Below are 21,842 nucleotides of genomic sequence, written 5' to 3' on the forward strand. Positions count from 1 at the left end.
TCGGTGAAATCCAAACTGTTAAAAGTTTACTTTGTGCTTGCAACATACTAACTTATATTTTCGGCTCCTTAAAATGTATTTCCTGTTGGTTTTTCGGTGTTTCCTTTAGAGGAAGGACGTTTTGGACTCAAGTAAAAGTTAAACATGCCGTGTGCGTGCGTGGTCTGTGTGTGTGTGTGTGTGTGTGTGTGTGTGTGTTGGGGGAGGGAGAGAGGAGGGCTTTGATACTTATTTTAAGCACACACCATCTGCAGTATCTGTGTTGGATTTTGTCAGCGCCTTGGGTTTTCGTGTTAAGGGGAACAAAAAGTTACAGTGATTCTTTGCTTTCCGGAGAGATTGTCCCAAACAATGAGGAGTTTTTCTATTCGGTTTGGGGGCCGGGAAGGGGGCTGGAAGGGCACCCGTGTCACCCTGCACAGGCCGGCTCTTTGTCTGGCTTCCCATTTCCTGTGCAGCTCGAGCGAGCTCTGACATTGAAGGATATTCCCTTCACACTCCGTCCCTGTGGAAAGTGATTTCATAACACGCCAGCCAGAAAGCTAAGTTATAAAGAAAAAAGGCTCCAGATTCTTCTTGTTTATTACCTCCTCCTAAGCCACGAGGCCTCTCGGCACTTCCTGGTAGTGTTTCCAGCCGTCCCTGGTAGGAGTCGGATGAGAAGGAGCAATTTCTTGATCTGCTGGAACATTATCTACGTGCGATTTGAAAAAGTGGTAATGGCCTGGGTTTCAGGGGCCGGAGCCTCTCCCGGGGAATTGGGCTTGGCAGAGGGAGTGTTTCTTGTTGTAGCCACTTACAAATAGAGGAGACTCTCCTTTCTGATTCAGTGGGAGCCGTTTCCAAGTTCTCTCCTGTAGTCAAATGAACATTTGTCTGAAAAAGAAAACTTGGGAGACGTTCGGCCGACGCACTTACGTTTTTCCTTGTAAAACCCACCTTCCTAACCAGTTTGAAACTTACCCTTTATCCTTCAGGGAAGGAAAAAAATTCATTCATGTTTCTTATTTCACTCTGGATAAGGCTCTCATCATTAAAGTTAAAAAAAATAGGTATTTTTAAACTCCATCTTCCTCCAACTGGGAGACTTTTGATCCTGTGCTTTCTTTGAATCTGCTAAGGCGATCCTGCTTCTGAACTCACTCATGTAAGAGACATGCTTCTGAATCTAGTCTACTAAGCAAGTGGCTAGCTTGTTTCCTATGAAATTAATGTACTTTTTTTTTTTTTAAAAAAGCTTTATTTTCAGTGGATAAGACAGTCAAAACTTTTAAGACAATTCCTGTTGGGTGGTTTTTGTCATCAAGTAACAGGATATTTTCAAAACAAAGGAAAACATAATGACCAGCCTAAGAGGAATAGAGGTAGTTAGGAAATTGACGCCACATTCATTATTCATGTCTCCAGTTGGTGGTGGTGAGGAAAAGCTTATGGGAAGCTGGCCCAGGTTGATTTGTTGCTATGCATGTGAGACCTGAGCGTGGCCTTCCAGCCGCTTCCTTGCTTGGGAGGAAGAAACTTTGGTTTTGAAAGTTGAGTAGAGTTGGGGGAGGAGATGCTATAGTCTGTTTGGTTTAAACATCTGCTGCTATTTTCCTTATGATGAAAGTTAACATTATTTTAACACCAAAATAAATACACAGGAAATGAAGAAAAGCACAGCAAAATTTGAGTGGTGTTTATAGTGGGTTGTTTATGTCCCAGTGGTTTTCTCAGGGTAAACACTACACACATCTGCTCTGAACTCAAAAGGGTGTTTTGAAGAAGATTATAAATCTTAGATGGGATTTTGGGGGGGCAGGGGATAAGAAAAGTTGGAATAGCTATTGTTCTTTTAAATCCAGCACTTGGAGTATTTGAATATGGAATAGAATATTCCTCTTAGCCCCCGCCCCCCTCCCCGCCCCCAGCTCCCTGGCATTCCAGGGTAGTTATCTGGAAAATGGAATGTACAGTTGGTAGGCAGCATTTGATTTCACTCCAGGCACAGGCCATTTTGACACCTCTTACAAATAAGGGACAGGTTAATTTTCTGAATTTTAAAAATCAAGATGTTGACGGCTAGTTATTCTTAGTACCTCGATCAGCTGTACCGTATTCTTTGTTTTAGACACAGCTCTGCTCCTTAACAACCCCTCCCCAACAACTTGGGCGCACATAGTGGTTTTTAGACAGTGACCTTGTAGTGACAAGTTCTTCCTAAAATGTCACATTTCATGAAGGCTTGAGTATGGACTCTGCTGGTGACCAGGTGCTCTGGCACCTGGCTCTCACCCTGGTGGTCAGCAAACAAAACAGGAAAGAGAAGGAAAAAAATTAACTACAAGTTGGTTTGGGGTGGGGGCCTGTTCGGGTCAGAGGTTGGCACAGGGCAAGAAGAACCTCAGTTTGGCTACCTTCTGGAAACTGCTTGCCTTCATTGGTGGTGAGCAAACCAGCAGAACTCTGCTTCTTTTAATGTATCTTCAGAACTTCCCGGCTCATTGCTGTTCACCACTTATCGCCCTAATCAACGTTCATTCTGCCCACTTGAAGCCCAGTTTTGCTTCCACATGCATTAACCCAACTCCAGCCCTCATCAGAGATCCTTCTGATCCTCCGAAAAGATGGCACTTCCTGTCTGGAAGCCTTCTGAAGGCAGGGCCCCGCCTCAGTGGCCCGCCCCTGTCCTGGTGATGCAGGTTGGGGCTCAGGGTGGCTGACTCGGGAACTCTGGCACTCTCCATTGGCAGCTGCAGTCTCTGCTGTGTAATTTAGCAGTAATTACATACTGTCTTGTGTTCTCTAATTATCTAATTATTGCAGAGGGCCCTAGACATCGTCTAATACGTTAACTTTGTTTTTGCCAAGGAAACTGAGGCCCAGGGAGGCAAGTTGTCTGCTCAGCTTGATTCAGAAAGTTTGTGGCACAACTAAACTTCAGGGGGAAATCCAGTGTCTTCCTCCAGCCCAATTCTTCTGCGCCATCCTGCCTCCAGCATTATTTTCTGTCTTGTCTCCTTGACTAATTATTAACTTCTTGACCTTAGGGACCATGTTGCCTCCCAGGGACCCTCACAGCCCCCGAACAGGGATAACGCCTTGGATTAAGTGCCCACACAGGCTATCCTGGGTCTCTGTGGCTCTGAAGCCAGTTTCTGGTCTGGCTTCTCAGGCAGGATGGGATGACGAACACCCCAGATGATCTGCATCCTTGGCTCTCCTTGTGGCCAGGCACCTGGCATGGTGTTGAGTTGGAGGCCTCTTGTTGATGCCACCTCACAGCGATCCACCTAGGGAGCAGGGAACTGGCCAGCCCCATGACTTTGGTCAAGATGGCTGACAGTTGTATTTACATAATTACCTGCTGCTGAAACTTCGGTCCTAATAATTGTGCTCCTGGTGGGCTGTGGCTTTAAGCTGCTGTTAGTGATACTTTAATTATGGGTTAAGAGCCATTAGTGTGTAATTTGGTAGAAGAATTCCTCCCCCTTTTAATTTAATAGTGTGATTTATATTGGGAGAAAGTAAGAATAAATTGCATATTGTGTTTGTCTAAAGCTTAAGGGAAGAGTCTGCCGAGTTTCTCAAATTTCAGAGCTGCTCATTGTTTTAGAACATAATTATCCCTTGTTTCATCACAGGCGACATTTAAATTAACTTTCTGGAATTGAAAGGAAAGCGCACGTGAGAGTTGGTGCGCTCAGTGAGACCCTGCTTAAGGAGAGGGGCGAGGGCCGAGGGCCGGGCCGGGGCTCTCTTGTTTTCTGCCAGTCTCCCCACCAGCAGCAGTTTGATGGAGTCCTGGCCGTATTGTTCTTTGTTTAATGAGCGCAGAGGCATCAAGAAAATTCAGAGCTTGGGTCCTATTAAGGTGAACAGGCCACAGAGCAGAGCCCTGTGCCACCAGCCCTTGGTGCCCAGCCTGGCATGTCAGTGCGTGCTCCTGGTCCAGAGGTGTGTCCTTAGGTAGAACACCTGTGACTGTTTTGCTGTAGAAATTCGTTTTACTTTAACCGTTTATTTCACACACACGCAGACGCGCGTGCGTGTGAGCGCGCCCTCCACCCCACCCCATTAATCTGACAAGCCCAGGTGAGCCCAGGGCTCTCCTGAGAAAAATCCGGCCAGTTTGTGTTTCTTCTAATTACAGTTTGTGGAGGAAAGGTGTGATTATACCCTGCTTCCTCCCAGCTCCTCCACCCTGGTTTCTCTGCCCTCTTCTGGAAGGATTGTTTTACTTGGCTGTTCATCTCCTGGAGCCTGCACTAGGCTTTGTTTGGGAAGGCAGAATTCTCTTCCTTCCTTCCTCCTTCCCTTCTCTATTGTCTGCATGGCCTTCTGTTGGGGGGGGGGGTGCTGGATTTGTTGCTGTGAAGATTTTTTCAGCCCATGCCCAAAGGTACAGAGAACGCCCCTCGGCTGGCCCGTGGAAAAGTTCAAAACCTCTCAGGGCAGCCTGGTTCTGCGCCACTGTGAGGATGGTCAGAAAACGGGGGTTTGTCCTGACAAACGTAGATCCAGACTCAGCACTTCAGCATATACACAGATTCAGAAACCAGTCTTACCAGGGATTGACTGTGGCTGCATCTGTCTTATCTCCATGTATCTTCACACTGGTCGCTGGCTGTTTATATTTAGTGCTATTACTGCCTTGCAGTTTGTAGTCTGGCTCAGAACCTCACTTTGTGGTACAGAAGAGAGTCCCTCTTCTATTTGTAATGAACTCATCTATCAGCCCTCCCGGGCCTCAAGGCTTCCACTGCAGACACTTCTCAAAGGAGAGTCTGAGAATGATTTTACTTTCTTCACTCTCCCCGCCCCCTTTCCTGAAGGCTGTGTGTTTTGCTAAGTTCTAAGGAACTGTTTTCATCACTTTGCTTTCTTTTCTGCATTGAAAACAAAGAATTATGTGGGTTGTTTTAATTTCAGCATATAATATAGAGGACGTGTTTTAATCCTAGCAATGTGAATCTCTACTAGATGAAAGAATTTATTTGCCCTAAATAAAATAGAACCTTTTGTTAAAGTTCCTTTTCAATTGTTGCTGTTTTCTGAACCCTTCACTTTGCACCCATTTGTTTGTATAGAAGTCTAAAACCACAGCATACTGAAATATATTTAGTAAGTGATCAGAGAAAACTCAGTACTGTCCTTTGTCGGCCAGTATCCATCCTTTTAAACATTTAAGGAATGGCTGTACTCTGCTGAGGAATGTCCCTGCTCTTGGAGATTCTCATTCTCTCTCTCTCTCTCTCTGTGTGTGGGAATGTCTCTCTCCGTGTCTCAGCATTTTTTTTATTATGAAGTATATCATTTATACATAAAAGTACATAAAAATATGTGGTTTATAGTTTTAAAAAACAAACAAAAACAAAACCAACCAACCTTGTAATCATCACCAGGTCAAGAAGTAGCAAATCATCTCCTTTAAATCTCTCCCCATCAAGATCCCTCCCAACCCCAAGAGGTCATCATGATTATAACTTGCTTTTCTTTGCACCTTTACTATGATGCCTGCAATTCTAAATAAATGAGCTGAGTTTTGTCTGTTTATTTTGGAACCCTAAGTAGTTGGACTTATCCTGTATATCTTATTGTGCCTTGTTTCTGAAGTGTTTCAAAGGAGTGGAAATGTCCTAGGAGGTTATCTTTTCCATGGGAAGCCAGCTTATCTGAAGGTGTGGGAATCTTGGTGGTGGACAGGTGTGGGTGACCAGCCTTCCTTCTCCTGTCTCCACTGCTCTGCTGGTTATTAAATGGGGGTGACTCTTTGGTCTGAACTAGATGTTCTCAGTCACCATGTCATTCACAGTATGGAAAGTTGTGTGTTAGCAAGGTCTACAGTTCGGGAGTGTGCAAAGGGGGGCAGGTCTGGAGATACGTACCTCGCTCGGAGCTACAGCAACGTTGGTTCTGCCCTAATAAGCAATTTGCTTAAAGACTGAGACTTGTTACAAGTCAACTTTGTTGCACTGCCAGATTTTTTGGATGTTAATCCAGGGACTTTTAGATACACAGAAAACGCTGAAATTGTTCCAGTATTCAGACAATGCTGTGCATTGTAGAGGGATGGCTGTTAGAGAGCAACAAAGACCTGGAACAATAGCCAGCATTATGCACCAGCTCAAATTATGAATGAGAAAGCACTGTCCATATGTATCACTCTTGATTTTTATTTTATATCTGCTTTGCATGAAAATAGTGGCCTGTTAATTCTTCTTGGCTAATAATTTGATTTTAATAGAGTGAATTCCAGAATGTAATGGTTTGGTGCAGATGCGCCCTGCCAAGCAATTTAGCAAAGTTGTTTACACCACCCCACGTCCAGCTGGACAGAGCCTTGGGCTCTTCCTGATAACAGTGGAGGGAGTTGATGAGTACAAGTTTCTGGATGTTTCCCTCTTTGAAAACAAACACATCTTCCATTATATGGCAGCACATTTAAAGTGACAAGGGACGGATTTAAAATTTTATTTGAATGTCAGCAGCTTTTCTGTGTACCCATTTTCTCCCCTTCTTACCATGCGTGTTCGCTAAACTTTTTTTTTTTTTTGATGAGTAACTGACAAACTCTTGGCTGACCCTACAGAGAACCTTTGCTTTATTTCCCTGCTGAAAAGCGTGGACCTCTTGCCAATGCTTGAAATCACCCCCAAGAGTGAATTGGGGTCTTTTAAAAAAGGAATATGTGACAGCCCCTGAATTAGGCTTTAAGTTCTCTGGTGAAAAGGGTACAGGGAGGGAGGGTGGTGGTCATTCTCAGGATAAGACCTCTGTCAAGTCTCCAGGTGCTGTTCTGCTGAATTCAGAACTGGGGACTGTCACCACTGTCTCCAGAGACCATGCTGGGAGCCTCTTCCTGTTAGGGCCCCATAGCCATGTGAGAGGTGAAGATGTCAGGTGTCTGCAGGGGAGAGGTGGAGTGGAGTTCAAAGGCAATAGCAGACATCAAACATTGTTCTTGGTGTCCAGTAATAGTGCAGCACGTGTGAGCTCGCACGTGTGCACGCGCACGCACGCACACACACATAAACACATACACACACACAGAGTTCTTGGTTCTGTATTTTGTCCAACAAAGAGTGGGAGAGGGACTTCTTAGGAGCTGGAAGGATGCTCATATACTTTATGGAGACATAGCGGAAGCACCGCCTCCGCTTTCCCACCTGCAAGCTCATCTGGCTTCAGCACCATCCTTCTTTTTCTCAGACTCAGTGGAAGGTCAGTTCTTTATTGGTCCCTGCAGGTCCCAATCCTTGTGGCCTCAGGGGCTGACCAGTGATCTTCCTCTTTGCTGATTTCCTCTCCTGGTCCTTCCTCTTTATCACATGGTCACATCCAAGTCTCTCTCAGAGCTGAGACAGAAACAGGCCACCCCAAACCTCAGGTTCTCCTCTTTGAGACTCCTTGCCATCCAAGTTAGTGGAAGAAGAAAGTTTACCTCTATCTCCACTTTCCCCTCAACCCACTTTTCATCTAATTTCTGCTCCTACAGCACCACCAAAATTCAATCATTTTTTAAAAAGATTTATTTATTTATTTGTACGAGAACCAGAGTACAGGCCAGATGCGCAGGAGGGTGAGAGGATTCACCAGAGACAGAGCGGGGAACAGAACAGGCAGACTGACAAAATACACTGCTGAGGGGAGCAGCGGGAGAGACAGGAGAGGTCTGCCGCGCCATGTGGGACCCTCACTGGCAGGCCAGGATTGAACTGGTCTGTGGACAGCTTCACAGCGCTGCGCTCAACCAGGGGAGGCCCAGCACCACCAAAATTGATCTGGACAAGCTCACCTAGTGGTGTCCTCAGCAGAGGCAGGTCGATGGACGCCATTCAGTCCTTTCTGCAGTTGATCTCTTTGTGCCATTCGGTCCTGACCCCTTCCAAATTCATAAAATTCTTACTCTCTTGGCTCAGATACTTATTGAGCACCCTCTCCATCAGGAATAGGGTGCCAGTGAGCAAATGGTGAGCAGCATTGACAGGGACTTTCTAAGTTCCTGATGGAGGGTAGGAGGGCATAGAAGAATGAGGCAGGCTGATAAGTGTTAATAATTAAAAAAAAAACTATATGGGGCCTCCCTGGTGCTATCATGGCTGCGGCCTAAGTTCACCCCAGCCAGGGAGCTGACCCACATATGGCACAGCAAACTTCTCCTGTCTCGCTCGCTGCTCCCCTTAGCAGTGTATTTCAGTAGATCCGCCTATTCTGCTCCCCACGCTGTCTCTGGTGAATTCTTTCACCCCACATACCTCTGGTGTACACCCCAGTTCTTGTACGCATAAATAAATAAATCTTAAATTTTTTTTTTAAGCTACGATTGCCACTTGAGAACACACCGGAAGAGCATGAGGAAGGACATAGAAGATGACAGACATGTGCAGTAGTGCAGGCAGGAGGTGGTTGTGGCAGCTCGGACGGCGGTGTAGTCTTGCAGGGGAGAGGAATAGTTGGTGCTCAGAGATCTCCAAACAAACAGCGCGGGTCATGGTGAGGGATTGAAGCTGGGGCTGAGGGAGATGACTTTGAGGGTGCCTCCCAGGTTTCCAGCCTGTCCAGGTGGGTGGATGGTGTGCCATGTGCAAAGATGGGAGCAGTGTGCAGAGATGGGGCTCTGGAGCGACAGGGTGAGTTTGGTTTTGGATATATTGAATTTGAAGGATCTTGGGGATTTCAAATAAGAGAAAAATTAGCAAGTTAGGTATATGGATCAAGGGCTCAGAGGAGAGACCACTGCTGGAGATACTAGTTTGAGACCTAGAATAGATGAAGTATTGGGCAAGAATGGGCTCCTGGAAACCAAGAATAGAAGAAGTTGAAGAGGTGCTAGAAGCTCTTCTCCTAGTTAGGTCTTGATGCATTTTTTTCCTCCCTTCATTACTAAAATAACCCTGGACAGGCCTCCCTGGTGGTGCAAGGGGTTAAGATGCAACCTATGAAGCTATCTGCAGCCACTACAGCACGAGTTTGATCCCCGGCCAGGGAGGTGACCCACATGGTGCAGCAGACCTCTCCTGGCTCTCCCGCTGCTCCCCTCAGCAGTATATTTCAGTCAATATGCCTATTCTGTTCCCCACTCTGTCTCTGGTGAATACTTTCACCACCTCTGCACCTCTGGTCTACACCCCAGCTGTTGTATGCATAAACAAGTAAATCTTTAAAAAAAAAAAATAACAAAACCCTGGACTGACCTCTGCCTCTAGTCTTGTTCCCACCAGGCTTTTATCCATATCACAGTGCCTCACCCTCTGTACCTCTGTGGCCTTATCTTACCCATCCCTTCACCCACACCCTGGGGTCCAGATAGCTCAGACTGCTTCCTTTGAGCCTGCCACTGCCTCTCTGAGGGCCTCCCTGCCCTTTCCCTGCCTCCTGTGACCCCCTCCAGTGCAGAGGCTTCTTCTTCTTGGCAGAACGAAATGTTTCATGTTCTCGCGACATACTTATGTCAGAGAATTGACCTCTGCATGTCATGTGCCCCTCTGTTCCCTCACCCCAAGCTCTGGGAGAGCTTGGACCTTCTCTTTAGCTTTTTGTCTTGAGTACCGAGCACTGTGGTGTCTGCCTCTGTGTGAACCTCCCGTGTCTGTATGTTAAAGACCCATTGAAATTGTGTGACTTCACCCAGGGAGACTCAGCCAGCTGGTAACACAAGTGAGTGAGTTAACACATGGGTTCAGAGGAAGGAAAGATAGCTGGGACGTAGGAACACAGAAAGGAAAGGGAAAGGAAGAAAACTCAGGGTGGAGTTTCTGTAGAGGAGCCTTTGAAGTAGGCTTGTTGGTTGGAAATAACCCCTCATACTTGTCTAGTTTTCTAGTTTTCTTGAGTCTGTTCTGTCAAACCAGCTGGTCACATACGGGAAAATATTTAATACTTGCATGTACCACTGCTGTCTTATATGTGGGGGTGTTCACTGCTAACTGTCAGTAGGAATGCCTGACGTTGGAGCCTTTGTGTCCTAGATAATGAACAGTAAGGAGATAAAGAAGATAATTACAGATTAGGAAAGGGATTATTACTATAAGTTGATGCGATTAGCTGATTTACTGTTTAGAATGGTTGTATCCATACTTAAAAAGTGACATTTATTTTCATACTCCAGAATACTGATTTGAGTAGATTTCATTTCAACCTAATGAGGCACCTAAACATATATTGAGGACATTTTTAGAAAATCCCCATTGGACTCCTGGAAGTATGGGCTCCAACTTGGTTTATTAATTTTGTCAGCAGTCAGCTGCCTCTGTCCACTATGCTTGCCTGTTACTTTGGAAATCAGCATGTGGTATAGTATTATCAACTTTCTTAAAAAGTCAGATGGTTTAGTGCCTCCCTGGTGGTGCAGGGGGTTAAGACGCAACCTGTGAAGCAATCCGCAGCCATTGCAGCACGAGTTCGATCCCCCGGCCGGCCAGGGAGCAACCCACATGTCTTAGCAGACCTCTCCTGTCTCACCCACTGCTCCCCTCAGCAGTGTGTTTCAGTCAGTCTGCCTGTTCTGTACCCCACTCTGTCTCTGGTGAATCCTCTTACCCATTGCACCTCTGGCCTGTACCCCAGCTCTTGTATGCATAAATAAATAAATCTTTTAAAAAAAAACAAACAAAAAAAGAAAGATGGTTTATTTAGGTCCTGATAAGAATAAAATATATGTGGAATTTTAAAACTCAGTGAATTTTTTTTTAATATTCCCTTGAACAGGGGCTATCCTACAGCACCCCGGGGTGGGGGGTGCTGTATTCTGAGCTTTGATTTCGTGGTAACAGTATTGGGATCAAGACGGGAGCTAGAGAAAATGTCAATGCTGGGCTCAATATGGATAATGGACTGGGTATTCTGCCTGTTTGGTTTTCTTTTCTCCTTTTGTTGTTAGGACATAGTTAATTATGGTGAAATCACAGGGCATGGCTTCATGGATTTTCCCCCATGTTTATACCTTTTGTAACTACCACCCAGTTAAACTACAAAACATTTTCATCACCCCAGAAAGTTCCTTAATACTTCATTGCCAGTAATTACATAGCCCCCAGAGATAACTGCTCTTTTTAAAACCGAGCAAACCTGGGAAAGGGGATGACCCAGTTAGTCTCCTGCATGCTTCCCAGCAAAGGATCTGACTCTGAAGCAGACGCACAGGGAGAAACAAGAGAGCAGCCTGCAGCCGGATGCAGCCTTTCCTCTTTCACATAGTGTCTCTGGTTCAGAGACTGGAGTCCAAGCAGTAGCTGGTTGACTGGGATAGCACATGGTGCAATGGAGGAAGAAGGAACTGCAGATACAAGAGGATAGCTGGCCTGCCCAGCAAGGTAAATCCTGATGACTGCTTGGAAAAGGGGCCCAGTCCAGCAGTGAGAAGCAGAACACTGAGACCGGACTCATGGTGGAGAGCAGCAGCCACTCAGAGGCAGAGTGCCAGGGCCAGAGGTGTGCCCCTAGAGCTTGAAGGGGTAGGTCGCCAATCAGAAGTGACCAGAGCACAGGGACTGGAGATCTAGTTTCCTCTGTCCAGCAGGAGACAGGCCTGCTGTGTTCCGGCCCTTTTAAAGTCTTCATGGCTATTCAGCTCCTTCCCTTGCTCCCAACAGCCTCCGTTCAGGAAGTTGGGAAGGTTTGGAATCTGGTACCTCCACCTTCCACCTTCGAGAGCCTTTCACCACCTTGGAGATTGTTAGTCCCAACTGTCATCGGGTCCCCAGAATGGGTCCGAGTGTCCAAGAAGGCGGTGGGGCTGGTCACTGCACTGATGTGGGCAGTGGCTCACAGCGTCTGTCTCCTGGTCGTCGTCGTCGTCGTCGTTGTGTCTCAGCTGCTGCTCCCTCCTAACCTGTGTGGACACTGTACTGTTTTCTAGTTTGCGACTATTATGAATAAAGATTCTCTCAATGTTGTTTACTGTGGTAAAAATATGCACACATAAAACTTATTATTTTAGCCATTTTTAGGTGTACAATTTAGTAGTATTAGGTACTTTTGCTCTGTGGTGTAGCCATTTCTGTGGAAGCCTCTTAGTGGGCATATGTGCTGTGTCTCTGGGATTTAAAGTAACGTGTGGCCTCTGGGTCTTTTTTAGAAACTACCCCACTGTTTTCCAAAGTGGTTGTACCATCTTACTTTCCAGCAGAGGTGTGTAAAATTCCAGGAATTCCATGTCCTTACCACCCCTTGGTGCTGCCAGTCTTTTCGCTTTTAACTCTTGGGAGGGCGGGCGGCTTATGGATAATGTTAAGGTGTTTTTAATTGTTTGCTTTAATTCAGCACTTACTGGGATTCCTGGCATGGCACTGCTGGTTGGTACTATGTACAGAAAGACACATTCTCTACTTTCCATGAGTCAATTGTCTTAAGTTAGAGGCTGGCAAATGTGTGTTTCTTGTCTGATTTTAGGACAGAGGTGGTGGTTTTGGTATCGTCAGAGGAGCGGTTGTTTTTCCAAATGGTAACTCCAAGCCATGGAAACCAGCAGGCAGCCAGATTGAGGGGTGTGAGCCAATACCAGCGTGGCACAGGAGTCTTTTTTGGGAACACTTTCCTTGAGTATAGCGTTGCCTTCTTTCATTTCTTATTTGGTGATGAGTCATTCAACCACTGGGCTGTTATAATAAAGCTCAGGGAGCTGCAGCTCTCCCGGTTTGCACTCCACTCCTCTGTAGGTCCTTAAAGGTCCCCTGATTTGAAATGTCCTTCCTGCCCCTTTCCACCCCAGTGCCTTTTAGGGTGTCGCCCAGCCTGCCTGTAGGAAGCCTTCCCTGAAACTCTCGAGGCAGGGGTTGCACTGTCACCCTCCACCCACGGTGCCAAGCAAGGTGCCCGGGCCTCTTTCTTTTGCTGTGCGTTTATGACCGCTTTTGAATTGCCATAGAGTTTACAGTTAATAATACTCATATGGCGGTTGATATCACTCTGTACTTTGTTATCTTGAATTTAAAGTGTGACAATAAAAGCAAACAAATGTAACCACTTGCACATCTAAGTGAGTGAGGGTCATTGCTTCATGCTTGTCTTCATGGTCATTGCCTTGGAGTAGGACGCAGGTACAAGAGGGCAGCTGTGGTGAGGTTGCCCTCAGCACGTTGCTGGTTTTCTCTAAGTTGCCTTCAAGGCCTGAGAGAGAGACATTCCGCTGAATATTTTATACAGTGGCTAGTAACACTACACACGCACACGCACACATGCAAACGCGCACGTGCACATGTGTGTGTTAGACACTTGAAGGACACCTGATGTTTGTGTTCTTTGCCAGACAGGGTTCTTTCTGTAAGTTTGCCTAGATGATGAGCTGGTTTTCCCTCTGTCATTTTAAAGTCAGCTCTACAAGTGGGACTGGGAAATGTGTCTTATCTAATCAGTGGCAATTTCCTTGAGGATAAGCAGGTTCAGGTCATCCTAGAGTGACTACTTTGGAAATGGCAATGCTCACTGCATAGAAGATAAGTTCAGTTTCATGTGCACACGTGTGTGTACATGGATGGATGTGCTGTGTGTGTCACATGAGACCACATTTAGGTGTAAGTCATCCCATCCCGGCACGCCTCACTGGGAGTCGGGCAGGCACTGAGTACCTGTGGGTGTTTGATGTCATCTGGCCTTATTTCAGGGGGCCGAAGGGGTTTGGCTGTTACACTAGGAAGTCTGACTGACTCTTCTGCTGTCCTTACTCATTGCATCTCGCGGAGCACTGGCTGTTGGTAAAATTTGCTCTCGAGTAATTTATACTTTAGATGGGGTGGTTTTATGTATATGTGTGCATAACTGCATATGCACATTCATGTCTATGTGAGTGTTGTAGACACATGTACATGTATGTGCACATGTATTTCGGTGAAATGAGATTTTGAAATTTAAGATCTCTAATTTCACGAGTGTAGATATCTATGTGCATTAGAAATTTTATGTTGTATGGAAATACATATATATGTAAATTTAAAATATCTAGATATATAGGTGTATGATAAAAAGTGAGGTGGGCAGGCCGGCAGATAGTTCTGCTGTTTTCAGACTTGTACATTCCAACGCTTTATTTTATTTTATTTTATTTATTTTATTTTTAATAGAGGCATGTTTTATTTGTTTGTTTGTTTGTTTGTTTTGTTTATACATGCACTGGGTACAGTCAGAAGCGCGGGAGGGTGAGAGGATTCACCAGAGCCAGAGTGGGGAGCAGAGCAGGCAGAAGGACCGAAGGACACTGCTGAGGGGAGCAGCGGGCGGCAGGAGAGGTCTGCGCGCCATGTGGGACCCTCCTCCCGTGGCCGGGGAGCAGCCAGGGATTGAACCGGTGCCGCAGAGGCCGCGGGCAGCTTCGCAACCCAGCGCTCAACCGCTGCGCCACCGGGGAGGCCCCATTCCAAGGCTTTAGATGCCAGTGTCATCCAACCTAAGCCACATCGGATTACAAATTGCGTGTTCTATGGTTTTGCCCTCTGTTGTCATGGGTCAGATCAGGTAAATCATCAGGTGCTGGCTCTCCTCCCCCGGGCCTGCTCTACTGCTTCTAACATGCTGTCCACCAGACACCACGCCTGACACACCTGAACAGCAGTGTGTAAACTCCCGGAACCAAAGAAATGTCCTCTCGCTCTTTTCAGTATTTGAAGAGAGAAACCTGGAGAAGTGAGCAGGTGATTCAACAGAAAACCCAGGGAAGTGTGCACATTACAGGTAGCAGTTGGTGCACCCATTTTCCATGGAGGGCAACTGAGGCACCAGGGGTGGTCCCTCAGCTTGAGTTCTGGCCTCTAAAGAGGTGAATATTAAAAAAAAAAATCAGGAAACTGTATCATTGTTGGACAGCAGAGGAGCCCTCTCCTAAAGGGGTCGGCCATCTGTCTCACACATGCTGTTGGCTGGAGGTAACTAGTCTCGCTCATTGAACCAGGTTTTTCAGGCATTTCCTGAAGCCTTGAGCGTGGTGAAACAGTTGTCACTGGCCCCTGCTGTGATACCACAACAGCGTCACTCCTAAAATACCCGTAGGCTGCTGGAAGCATTTCACTGCTTGATTACAGTGGTGGCTAGTCATAGTATTGATTGGTTTTAAAAGTGGAAGAGACACCCGCGAACACTCATGCATCACCCACTCCCCAGGGGCATGTTAGAATTTCAGACCTTGAGAGTCCCCAGACGACAATTTTTCATTAGGACTAGGGTCCTAGTGCCTCAGGTGATTCTGTGATACTTGGCTCAGGGACCATCCTTTGAGAAGCATTGTGCTAAGTAGTGGATAGGAGCGATGGCTAAATACAGAGCACTGGGAAAATTTCCACAGACTGATGGAAGTAAACTGCTTTAAATAGGAGGTTGGTAGAGCCTGTAAATAAATTATGATCACAGTTAACTAAAAGTTAGCTCAGTCCCAAGTTTCCAGGAATACATTGGCACATGGAGTCAGCTGTATGTGGTGTTTCTCAGCGTTGCCATCAGCAATTTATAGACAATCCTGAGGTAAAGAATATAATTTCTTTTTACTATACAACACTATTCTTAACTTTTTACTAAAATAAGGTCCATGTTGTGCTATCTTCTGTCCCTTCCAACAAGTGCCTGGAGCATGGTGTTGCCCCAGTAGGTGGCCTGCTGTCTCAGGAAGGGACCTCGGTGAGGGGTGGGCTAGTGTAGGAAGCTAGTGTGGGCTTGGGCGCGCGGGAGGTGACACCATCCCCTGTGTCTGGGCCGTCCCCTCTGTGCTTCCAGCCGTGCTTGACCTCCATGATGGATTTGATGTGAGCATCCTCAGTGGGCACTCACCCACCCCTGGACAGAAAGGTTGGACCCATTAGCCATTCAAGGTATGTGCTGACCTACCAAGTGCTTCAGTAAGTGGGTCAGCCCAAGTCCACACAGCCCTGAATGAGCTCAGGAAGAAAATGCCAGTGCCCTTCAGACGTCAGTTCTTAGCACAGCAGATGGAAGCCTCTCAATTACATGCGCTCCCATCTGTCTCTGATTGGACTGGGCTTGTGCCATCGTGCCCTGTGGAATAACTGATTCTGCCATCCCTGCAAAGCATGGTCGAAGTGAGATTGACAAAGAGCTAGAGCCTAAAGGTTAATGGCACAGGGAGAACAGGGAGCCTGGAGGCTGAATTGCGAACTAGAAATACCAGCGGTTGCAAACCATCCTTCTCATTGGCTAGAAGTTCACATCCGCTAGTAGACCCCACATTAAAGTGTGTCATCTGTGCGTTACTTTTTCATTAGTCTCATTCCCATTGACCTTGTGTCAAGGCTAAAACAATTTAGGCGCATTCTTTGCACAGGAGCAGTTTCAACAATCATTGTCATCATGCATTTAAAGAAAATAGGTCGACAAAGCACATGTAGCTCTGCGATATAGTAATAGTGTGGCATTGTATTTGTTTTTAGATGGATTGAATTTCAGAGCTGCCAGAGAGCCTGTGGTAAACTTCACTGTTACTGATTATCCAGGAGTGTGCTCTCCGGGGATATGTGGTGGGTGGGCATGTTGGGATGACTGGCACCCCTCATTCCATGTGGGCTGGCTAAGAAGCAGGATGGAAAGACCGTGGCATTTAGAAGTGCTCTTGGTGTCACATCCCCATGTGTCGTCAAAAGGTGATGGTCAGATTTTGTGTTACCGTCTTTGGTTCCTAAGTCTGAAGGCAGAGTTAGCTGTAGTACTAGAGTGAAGGGGCAACCCATGGAATGGGAGAACGTTCTTGTAAATCATTTATCTGCTAAGGGACTTGTGTCCAGAATATATGAAGAACTCTTACACCGCAACAGTATTGATAACCCAGTGGGCAAAAGACTGGAATAGACATTTCTGTGAAGAGAATATATGACTGATCAACAAGCTCATGAAAAGATGCCCAACATCATTAGTGGTTAGGAAAATGCACATTAAAACCTACAGTGAGATACAACCTCATACCTGCTAAAATTAAAAAGACAGTAATGCATGTTGGTAAGTGGGTAGGGAAACTGGAATCCTCATGGACTGGGGAGATATAAGATGGTGCAGCCCCTTCAGAAAATGGTCTGGCAATTTCTCGAGATGTCGAACAGTCTGTGGAAGCAGAAGGTGGGTCCATGGTGGCCAGAGGCTGGAGGAAGGGGTGTGATGTGGGGGTGAGCAGGGGAATGTGAGTTTCTTTTGGGGACGATGAAATACTCAACAGTAAGCTGTGCTGGTGCTGTGTAACCCTGTGCACATGCTAGAACACGGGGAGCTAGTCATTTGACATGGGTGGACGGTGTGTGCATGAAGAATATCTCAGTAAAGCTATTGTGACATTCAGTGATGGTGTTACCGTGTTTCATTCTTTTGATTCTTAGCAAAGGTCTACATATATTCATTCATTTGCCTGAAAATACTTAGCAAGTGTTATTAGCTCCACAGTGAACCTTTCCCATGGTGCCTGCAGGCCTTCCAGAGAGCGTCTGAACTTGGGCTGTGTCCAGTGCTGGGGTATCTTTGGACACAGAGCTCTTCTCAAAGACCCCACAGTCCTGTGTTACGGTTTCTTTACAGTCAGGATAAGCTGTCTTCCAAGAAACAAATTGGCATCCTGCATTGTGTGAATTAAAGTAATCTTTACATAAGTTGTGTTGTAAAGGGGGTTAGGAGCTGGGACTTGGGGATCAGGAGAGAAGGGATGGAATTCTAGGTGCCAGCAACCAACCAGCAAGTGCCAATGTGCAGGTGACTGTGTGGGCATGCCGCCACGTGGCTCTGCAGTGTGAATGTGGCTAGGGCTCGCCCTGCAGAGTAAGTCCATTCTCTTCTCCAGCGGGCCAAGAGAAGCTGCTGCAGCACTCCACAAAGGAGAACTTGGGTGTGGCATGCTAAGTTTTCTTTTAATAAGAGTGTATTTGAGGGGGCCTCCGCAGGCCAAAGCCCAGACTGTCTCCGGCCCGCCAGTTTATGGGTCCTGCTTCTCTCTGCCCTTGGCCACCTCCTGCTCATCCGCCCCTGCCCGCCTCTGCCCTGCGTGCACCAGTGGTGCCGTGCTTGCCCCCAGACCCGCTCCACCTGCAGGAGTTGTCCACCAGCAAAGTCTTGCTTATCCTTCAGGACTCGGAGTGCACATGATCTGCTCCTGAAGCCTCTCTGGAATGTGTGTGACTTCATGGAGGTTAGTCACTGTTGGACTCCATTTCTTCCTCTGTGAGATGGTAATAGTACCTGCTTCACAGGTAATCAGGAGGATGGAATGAAACCGGGTATGTAAAGCTTTCGGAACATCTTGCAGCGTGAGCTAAATGCTCCTGAGTGTTGCCTGTCTTGCTGATTATCAGTTTCAGGCAGAGCGGGTGGCTCTGTGCCCTCTGCATCCTTTGCATGCTCATGTACCCACTGCTAACAGTAAACTGCAGGGGAGAAGAACCCCCGTGAGTTCCATTAAAAGTCTCCAGTGTGGCTAGGACTATATAGATAAGATTGTTCTATATTTAAAGGGGGAGATAGAGGGTACACGTTCACCCCCTTTTTATAGACATTCCAGGTAATCTAGTTTATGATGGAGATTAGACTAAATGACTTAAGGGCCCCTTATAATGTAAAATCTTTACTGCCTAAAGGAGCTTCTGTCTGCCAGGTCCTGTGTAGGGAAGGAGGGTGGGGCGGGGTGGGGTTGGGGTATGGGGTGGGGTTGGGGTATGGGGTGGGATGAGGGACGATTGTGGGAGCATAAAGGGACTTGATCTTCCTGCTCCTCCTCCTGACCCCGTGGTGGCTCTGGACAACTCCTCCCCCCCCACCCCTGTGTAAGTCTGGGGGGCTGTGCACCCTCACACTAAGTATCCTGCTTTAATCTTGTGGGGGGGGTACTTAATGCTACAGCCAGGAGCTCTCAGAGTTAAGCTTTAGATCATCACACACCTAAGGGCACAGGAAAGCTCTGTTGGACATGATTGTTCAGGCTTTCAGAGAGGCCAGCGTCTTTTGCAGCCCTGAGCCTCGATACATTTTTTTTTTTAAGATTTATTTATTTTTGTACAAGAACCGGGGTACAGGCCAGATGCGCGGGAGGGTGAGAAGATTCACCAGAGACAGAGCGGGGAACAGAACAGGCAGACTGATGAAATACACTGCTGAGGGGAGCAGCGGGCGAGACAGGTGAGGTCTGCCATGCCGTGTGGGAATCTTCCCCTGCCAGCCGGGATCGAACCCTTGCTGCAGAGGCTGTGGACTGCTTCACAGTGCGGCGCTCAACCACCTGCGCCACCAGGGGAGGCCCCTCGTTACATTTTTAATGTTCAGTTCTGCAAGTGCGGAAACGATGCAGCCACTTTATATTTGGGGGTAACGGTGCCTCCTTGCCTCCAGGAGGAAAGCGTTTGCATTGGTGTTTGTCCTGGCATTTCTGTGTATAATACACAGCCCTTCGGAGCTGGGGTGTTGTGGGTCCCTGCTCAGCTGTACCTTTGAAGTGGAGGGCAAACCTTTCATCTCTCATCATTTTCACTTCCTGACAGCCTGGCCTTTGATCAGCTCAATTTTCCTCTTTCTTTCTCTTCTCATGGGGAGGCCTTCGAGGTTAGGAGAGACCTGAAGTGGCCCTGGAAGGCCGGGCTTTCCGAGCACAATGCTTGTTTGACCTTCATATCTTAAGTCAATACACCAGAGGGAGGCAGCCCTTCCTGGCCTCTCACTGATAACATTTGCTCACTGGATAATGTAAACTTAGGAAGAGGTGGGAGTGGGGAGGTTGGAGAGAAGCAGAAGTAAGATGGAAGCAGCACTCCTTCTCCCCTGTACTCTAAGTTGTTTAATTTGGGGAAAATCCCGTCCCTTTCACACCTGGCAAACCACATCACATCCCAGGGACTGTGTTTTAGAAACACAGGGACTTGTCCATGTTCAGTGCATTGTTTTCAGATTAAGGTTTACAACTCTGTAGTTTATTATTTAACAGTCTCCTTGCTTGGAACTTGGTGAAAGGATAGAAAACGTTCTCCTTGATTGGGTCCGATTTTGGGGTAAGAATCTTGAGATTTCCAAAATCTGGGGGCTGCTAACTCTGCAGCAGAAGGGGCCAGGTCTATGTTGTTTTTGGTCGTGCTGCCCATAGTCACTCTATGACCGTGTATTTTTGTTTTTATTTTTTTATGTTTTCTTAACATGAAGTAAAAATACAGCTTGATACTGCATTTTCATACACATACGAGTTTAATTATTTGCCTCTCCAGTAAATACTTAAATACTCTTTCAAGCCAGTCAGTATATTTTAGACTTCATTTCCAATAGTCTCTTAGTCTTCATTGGGGAATACAAACATCTTTTAATAATAGCTTATGTAAGCTGCAATTATTGAGTAAAGTTCGTCCATAAAAGCTCTCCAAGATTTACTGCATACTCTGACAAAACCAACATAGCCGCCTGTTGTATTAGCTTGACACCAATTTAACGAAGCTGTGGAGTTAGGATATTTTAGAATGGGTTATTTTCACATAAGCCAGATTCGTGAGTCCCTCTGTAATCATGATTCAGATTTTTCCTTCTGGAAGCATGCATTGTTGTTAGAGATGCTTGATATTTATTCTTCATTCCTGGTATGTTAGTCGGGAAGTAACTATTGAGTGAATGTCGATTAGTGGTAGATCCCGGGGAGCTCCTGCTGCAATCCCTGCACACGCAGAGGACATCTGTGGTATTTGAGGAAAACGAAGGTTGGTGTGCTGAACTTCTTGCCAACAATGAAAATAATTTTATTAGACTATTTAAAATGTCCAGTGACAATAACGAAAATGTGAGTATGGAAGGTTGGCCAGACTTCTGTTGGATCAGCCTGTGGGAGTGACACAGGAGTTGCTCTGTTAGCTCCATCTTCATTTCCCCTTACTCAGTCAGCTAGGAAAAGTGCAGCTTTTTCCATTCATATAGTTTCTCATTTTATGAAGAAAAGATCAGCAATGAATGTGGAAAGAATTAGTGGGAAGAAGAGGAGGATGGGCTGTTTCAAAAGTCAGGCAAGCGCCCGCTGAAATACCTCTGTGGTCCTCTGGTCATCCCTCCAGGCCTGTGGGCCGCGCCCTGCCCAGCCCTGTGCAGCACTGCCGGCCCCAGTTCAGCTGTGTCCACCAGGCATCCCTGGGCTGCAGCTGTTTGCCCGCCCCTCCCTGAGCAGGAGGGTGTCCTGGTGTCTGTGTCCACACGTGTGGTGGCCTGGCTCTTCATGGGAACCCTCTGGCCTGCTGCAGGCCCTATAACCTCTGACTGTCGTCCATTAGCCTTCAGGATGCTGGACGCTGGCCCTTTGTGCAGTTGGGTAGATCTTGCACACACCAGATTGCTTTTGCTGGGTCCTTGCTCCTGCAGCGTCCCCACCTGGGATGTCCACGCCCATCCACCCCCCACCTCCCCGTATCCCCATTCCGTGGCTGTTCAAACTGTACTCCTGACTCTTAGAGCTAGAATCAATACTATCCTCTATAAAATATCCACTGCGTGCCCTTTTTAAAATGTAATGCATTTATTTTTATCTTCAAAATAGTATTTCAAGTCTTAATTTTAATTTCTAGTGGTAATTATTGGCAGATAAAACCTTCGTAAACAACAGCTCTTTGTGGTTGATGATTTTTTCCCCTGGTAACAGCTTTATTGAGATATAATTGACACATAATACAATTTTCCCATTAAAAAGGCATCTTTACTTTGGCTTTGGCTGTGTTGTTTACAGTCACGCAGCCTCGCGGCTCATCCCTCATAAAGCTAAAGGCCTGTAGACCGGATCTGACGTCTGTGTGTTTTCCTGGTCCCGGGCATAGAACTGCAGCATCCCAGGCACTCATATGCTTTTGGATGAACCACATCCCCTCTTTTTTTCCCATCAGTCCTAAATCCCATACCTCTTTTAGGTGGGACTAGTTTTAAGCATCAGAAATTAGCCTTTA

General features: G+C 46.6%; 1 protein-coding gene across 4 annotated transcripts in view; it reads left to right on the top strand.

Moving 5' to 3' along the window:
- The window catches only part of VGLL4 (vestigial like family member 4), a gene marked incomplete at both ends in the record, with an annotated part of 103,702 nt that overhangs the window by 45,530 nt on the left and 36,330 nt on the right, over positions 1–21,842 (top strand). The window lies entirely within an intron of this gene.

Source organism: Talpa europaea (assembly GCF_964194135.1).
Source record: "Talpa europaea genome assembly, chromosome: 11".
Classification (NCBI taxonomy): domain Eukaryota; kingdom Metazoa; phylum Chordata; class Mammalia; order Eulipotyphla; family Talpidae; genus Talpa; species Talpa europaea.